Raw genomic sequence first — 7090 nt, forward strand, 5'->3', positions numbered from 1 at the left:
TGGCACCAGATGGACTCACAAACGCTTCTACTCAGTCTCTCGTGCTACCTCCTTACCAGTGTGAAGTAGCATAAAATCCTTTCACAACTAACACTTCTCAAATAATGCAACCGCAGGGAGGTATATAGGTTTCTAGGTATGTTGACATGGTGAGGGATTAGAAAGGGAGGGATGTCAGAATGTGAAAAGGCAGTATTCTGCAGACCAACCCAGGTGTTTATCTAGAAAGAAATGTTACTGATTGCTACCGTGGTTGTGTGTAAGACTGAAATGCTGAAAGAGAACTGTGTAACCCTCCCACTCCGAGCCCGAGAGAGACCTGGCATTGGCTTTCTGAACACTTCTGCAACCTGAACCAAAAAACTGCTATGGGAATGTAGACTTACCATATAGCTGTGGAAGAAAACTTCAGTTGTGTCACTTCTTTCGGTCTTCAGAGCAGTCAACATGATTTTGATGTAGGTTTTAGATTATGTATATATAAACCTGATTGAAGTACCAACAGCAAACCATAAATAAAATGTGGACTTAACTGAAGAATGGGCTAGTGGAGAACTCTTGTGTTGAATTTATTAAAATACAATATAACAAAGTTGTGGATGGAAGAGACTCGCTGTGATGAAGGCAGGGAAATAAAGCTGGGGTGTCCTCAACTCAGGAAAGTAGCCAGGTTCACTGTTGCCTTTGAATCAATTATAGCACATAAGGACCGACTTGACTGCGCTGTAGTCGCTGGAGAAGAGTTGGCTGCATGGGAACATTCCTGGGGGTCACTCCAACCTCATGCCCACTGAGGGCCAAAGGCTTCTGCAAATTGCCCTTGCCTCTCCTCCGTACAGAGTGGTTATTCCAGGGACAGGTTCCTTCCACATTCCTGGTTGTTAAAAGCCAATGCAGGCTGCTGGATAGTTGCTGTTATCCCTGTGCTTCCCTAATGTGCCATTTACTCAATTGCTTTGCTCTACCAGAGCAAGGGCCATCACCTAAAATGAATTTGAAGTGAGTGTAATGGAGAGCTAATGGAAACCTCTGGTTTACTATGTTTGCTCTTGGCACTGGCTTTGAAGACATGTAAATGAAAATACAAAACAATGGCAAATTACTGGGAATTTGTAGTACTAATGTTAAATAAAAAACAATTAAAACAAGACATCTGTGGAAGCAGGTAACACTGGAGTTTATCGTAGCTCTGTTCAGTTGATGTAACCCATCTGAGCGGGCATGCGTGTGAATTCTCTGGACATGAACATGTTAGCAAAAATAAGAATTCAAGGTAAATTTTGGATGTATCCCAATAGTTCATTGCCATTTGGGGGTTTGCTATAAACTGGGAGAAGAAAGCTTTTGATGAAGACAGCAAAAATGTAAAGCGACTCCCACAAATGTGTTCTGTTCTCACATTTCTCTCTGAGAATTCATTAATGCCACAGGACAAAACCAGCCAATTTTTAATATAACTTCTGTGGAGTCTGTGAAATATGTAATGATTTATCGATCACCCAACCCCCTGAAACCTTTTAGAATTTGGGTTCCTGTGGTTTTTGCATTAGCTGAAAATATGGCCCAAAGCATTTCTCCTGGTGTTGATACTCACTTACCAGGTAACTTTAACATAACAAAGTCAGCATTTTAATTTTGTTGCTGAAGCTTGTTTCCCTTTCTTCTTTTTGCAAGACCTCTCTGGATGGATTTGCTCTGACCTTTTTCTACCTTACACAGTTTCCTTGCATCTCCCTTTGTATTTTTTCCCTCCCTGCACTGGTCTGTAGCAAGTTGTGGATCCTCCAGAAATGCACCCCCTTCCAATTTACCAAGGGCGGGCAGTTATTTTGTGGGTGTCCCAGTAGGACTGAGAGATGGTGATGTGGAAAGCACTGGAGAGGTGAGCCTTGCCCGTCTCTGGATCAAGTCTTGCTTCTGCTGTGTGGGTCTCAGCGTAAGTTAGAATTGTGTGCGGTCTGTGCAACAGCCATCAGGCTGCTGAGGGATCGGTGGAGCAGTAGATCGGGAAAGGGATAAGGGTGTTTACATTATGATGAAAGAATTTGTGATACATGTCAATGCTTAGGACTTGATGTTTCACAATACACCCTTAAGAAAGAAAGTATAAAGAAAATGCTGTTTGGTCTCTCGGTAGGTGGAAATTTGAAGCCCTTCTAAAGGAAGACTTTTTAGTGCTTCACTGGTATGTATCTTCTCTTTCTTTTTTTTTTTTTTTTCTTTTAGCAAACGAAGCCTTATAGTGGAAATAACCACTGAAATTCCTGCATGAACACTTAACATCTTTCTTTAAAACAGAGTTTGCTTCACTTCAACATTTTCTGATGCAGCCATGCTAATCTTTACAGGAGATTTCTTTTATTATTATTTTAATAATAAGCGTGGCTGTAGTTTTTGAAGTTTGATTATATGTATAGTAGCTCATGTCCTCTGTGCAGCATTAGGGCTGGGAATTAAGACATTCCATCCATGAAGTAAGTATCCTGGATATAAACCATATAAGCAAATCAACTGTGTAGTCTATCATGCTGATAAGAACAGCTGGTTTGAGCAAGAGGTTGCTGAATAGGATATACATTTAAAATATTATTAGTAGGAGTGAATATAAAAGCATACAATGAGTTACGTAGGAGAAGCACAAGACCACGCAAGGATGCTATGTGTTTTCTGCTGAACATGGTTTGCATTTATTTTGCTAACTTACATTCAAAAGCGTTTTTGTATTAAAGCTTCTTCAGTAAAGCTAGGAGCTCGAAGTCTGTCCACCTCACCGCCAGGTTAGCAGTTCTCTTTCCTGCTATCTGTGGTCAGCACCTTCTCAACGGAAAGGGGGACTTAGAGCTGGGGTTGGAGGGACCACCCTGCCAGCTGCTGGCAGGGGAACTCGTGCCTCATGCAGATGCAGGGGAAGGGGGATGCTTGAGCTTTTAATTTCTTCTATTGGCACTTCATGGCTTTAGCGGTACCCGAGCTGTGCAACACCGGAGTGCAGCAGACACCTGCCTACTGCGCGACAGAGGCGATACCAACCAAGGCGGGAAATAAGGGGGGCTATTTCCAGTCAGTTTACTTCACTGTATGGTAAATCTCTCATGGGTGAATCCCAGGACCAGTCGTAGATCATGGTTAAATACACCAGATCCTGGTGACAAAATGCTCTTGACTTACCGATTGTCCAAATGCTGTCCCACTTGATACTGCCATGTTTGCACCGCATTTTTGTTGTTTGAAAGTAGTAAGCCTACACCAAGGATCTTGCCAGCCAAGGTGGTAAAGGAAGGCGCCGTGCTTCTTTGCAGTGTCCCTGTCTTGTTTAATTTCCGATTTCTACAGCGTAAATTCAGAAGGAGCCGCTACCCTGTTCAGCTGAACCTCCTGCCTGCCACAGGTGGCTGACACTCCATTCAGCCCACGCAGAGGCCAGCGACTGATGTCAGCTTCAGTCCCATTTTCATTTTCCATTCAGTGCTTTCAGAGATCCTTCCAGGCTGAAGTAAGCTTTTTAGTAACTCAGTGGTATATTTTTATAGGTATTTTGGTTTTTATTACTTCCTTGTCACATTGTTAGTTCTCTTAATTTCCCCTATTGTGTAATCTGCTGGAGTTCCCCCTCTATCTTACAGCTTGTCTTAAGTTCGACCTTCAGTTTGTAAAACATATTTCAGTTTATTGAATTTTTTCATTTTAGGTTGGTTTCTTTAAAGCCTCTGTTTTTTTAGTCATTCACTGTATTTAATTCCCACTTCCCTCCCATTTCTTTTCATAAATTTATAGCACCCGTGGGGCTGGTGCTGGGGGGAACATTTTGCCCTGGACAATGTTTGTCTTTTGCTGTGATCACTTGCTAATATCACTGTGGCTTTTTTAATTTAAGTTACATGTTACTGGACTTAAAGTCTCTAGAGTAATTTCTCCTCTGAAAGAATTAAGTTCTGATATTGCTGTTCTATATTTTGTCCCGTCAGATCGTTTGACAGCCTGGCTGTAGATACCCACTGTTTCACTAAGCCGCTGCTACTTTCACGCCTCTCCACGGTGCGCCAAGGGACACACCTCAATGCCATCGCGGCTGAGGACTCCCAGGGATGTCGGTGGCCTTTGTGCCACCTTCAGCATACTCATGGTGCGGTTCCACCAGGGTGGAAGCCTGATGCTTGCAATCACAAATTCTGCTTTGCATGTACACACAGACATGGGCTCCCCACAATTTTTTCAAGCACAGTCTTGCATTAAATTCCACCTCTGCCTTCATCTGCGCTTCCAGTTCAGTTTGTCCGAGTGGTTCTGTCCTACTGCTCTGAAATGTGTGTTGCCCCAGGGACCACTTCATTACCTATTCACACACTTAAAGCTTTCTTGTGTGAACAAGACTTGATGGATTTGATGATTTTACAGGTCTTTTCTAACCTTAGTGATTCTGTGATTCAAATGGACATACCTAATTCTTCTGTGGGCGACTGGCTTAAACTCACTGTTTAGCACAGTTGTGGGGTCATGTTTGGCACAAACTTTAGGATTTTTCACAACCCTGACTTTCATTTCCAGTTAGTCTTTCTAAAGGAGCAGTTAGAATGTGTTGTGAGCATTCAGGCCTCTAGGATGCAAACATTGAAGATAAGCCTCCAATTTGTAGCAAACTTTGTACTTTCATAATAGTTACTTGCAACAAGAGCAATTGTTCCTCAGTTTGAAGAATGGACTCAAATCTTCAAAATCCTCATACTACTGTGTGAATTTAAAGAGACTTTTAGCACTGCATCCTGTCTATTTACATTAAATGTGTTTGTAGCTGACTTCAGCACTATAATATGGTACTTACTCAATTGTGCAATTATTCCGCACCTATAGATTTAGCACACTGATACTCCAGCTGTTGGCTGTGAACACCTGACAGCCTGTGGGCTACTGTCAGAGCCTGGGATCAGCAACAAAGGCAGCAAGTGTTGTCAGTAAGAATCTCCCCCCTTCCCTAGAAAATATATGGAGTCAACAAATCCAAGTGTGGCTGGAAACCATGGTTTATGTGAGTCCTTTAGGTGCATTTAATGCAAATTATTCTGGAAGTTCTTTGTACCAACAGCCTGAAAGTACAGTGCTCATGTGAGGAAACTTCTACTGTATTTTATGTATTGTGAAACCTTTCTTAACCTGGCTCTTGTCAAGGTAGTCATTTGAACATTATATATTTTAACTGTTCTTCTGATATTGTTTGGGAGAAGCAGCATTACATTTAGATCCATGTCAGGAGAATACGGGTACATCAGCAAAAGCTTCTGATCTCATGGCAAAAAAAAGGAGGCAAACTTTCACAAATGCTGATGGTATTGGGGTTACATAAAAAGAAACAGAACTTGTCAAATTGCTTTTTACATTTTTCCCAAATGTGATCTGCTGCCTTTCTTGCAGGTGTGTGGTTGGGTTTTTTAATCACCTTTTCCTCTCTAGACATGTGTGGCCACATACAGTAGTATTTTTGTGGGTGGATATAGAAAGTAACTTTTCTTGCTTTGCATTCCACTGAATTCCTATCAATATGAGGTCATACTCATATGTGGAGGTCCAGCACGAGCATTTCATGATTAGCGGTGTTATTTTGATTGCTGGATGTGAACTACCCTGTACATTAAAGGAAAGAATATTTTGCTCTGAAGAGCAAATATGCTTTTGCATTCTGTATACCTTGTTGCTATGTCTTCCGAAGGATGGTTGCTTTACTGTTTGGGAACATCTAGCCCTTAGAGAAATCCACCTCTGTTCTGGTAGTACTTCCAGCTATGCAGAAGTTAATCACAACAGACTGATTGATACAACTGAAGTCAACAGAAACTAGACCTGACCCCTTCCCACTGCCACTGGCTTGCAGGAGTGGTGACACCAGCTGAAGTCAAGACCAGACTAGGACTGGGTGCTGTGCTGGTGCTGCAGCAGGCAGGGACCACACTTGTCCCTGGATGCCAGGTTGTTTTGCTGCAGCAGGTACACATACACACACCTGGGGTACCCCCCCTATGTGGGGAGGGAAGGTGTGAAGGGCATGCTGTAACCCAGGGTGCACACCCAGGCTTCAACAGCACCAAGTCTCAGCTGAGATAGAGCGAGGGGTGCTGCTGGTACGGTGCCCTCTGCACTGCGTGTCTCCAACAAAGCCAGAGGTGCTACAGACTGTGAACAGGAGTCCTTGCTTCAGCAGTGCTCAGAAGTGAACCTGAGCTCCAGCTGCTTTGGTATTTTTACTTATTTTTCCCCTCCAAAGGCCAGTTTAAGAAGGCTGTGAATTAAGCCCTTTTGCAATAAAACCCACAACTTCTTTCATTCCCCACCTGTCCAAGAAGTTGGCTTTTCACAGGACAGCTGTTCTTAAGAGAATACAGCTTATTAGTGTGAAGCATTAGTGCTATTACCTGTGTTATTACAGTACCTAGGAATATCCAGTCTTGAAAAGCTGGACTCCACTGCTGAACGGCCTGCAAAGGAGAGAATTTTGAAGCTGTTTGCCCTTCCCAAACACCGAAGAGTAAAGGTGGCAGGTTGTCAGATACTTCAAACTTTTGTGTTTGCGCTCAGAGGGAAGTAGCTTTGATTTGGTTGAAGCTTGCTGGTTCAAAAACGAGACCCAAGATTGACAGCAAGAGTAGCTGAAACACTTCCTCTGTAAGGAGTCCTACAACTCTCACAAGCTTTTCCTCCGAAGAAACACAGCAGATAGATAGATCAATAAAAATGGCAAACCACTATGTTAGAGTCCATGAACTTAGAAAACCGAGCACCCTTTAACCATTTCAGCTAGATTCCTAAGTTAAGCCAGGTAACCGAGGGACTACTTGACCAATCTGAATGCTTTGTCAGGCCTAAGCAACCACATAACTAGGCCAGTGTTAACATCACACCTGCGCACAAGAGCATCGACACCAAGTGTTATTCCAGCCTGTAGCACCAGCTCACAGACTGAAAGTGCTGGCTGAAAGAATTCCTGCTCTTGAAGGCAGGGGAAAAACACCCTCATCTTCACTCACACTTTCCCCTGCTGAAGTTGAGTATTATCCCTATTTTAGCCACACTTCAGCAACACATAACTTGAACTTCACACAAG

This window comes from Gavia stellata, chromosome 1 (genome assembly GCF_030936135.1).
Source record: "Gavia stellata isolate bGavSte3 chromosome 1, bGavSte3.hap2, whole genome shotgun sequence".
Taxonomy (NCBI): Eukaryota; Metazoa; Chordata; class Aves; order Gaviiformes; family Gaviidae; genus Gavia; species Gavia stellata.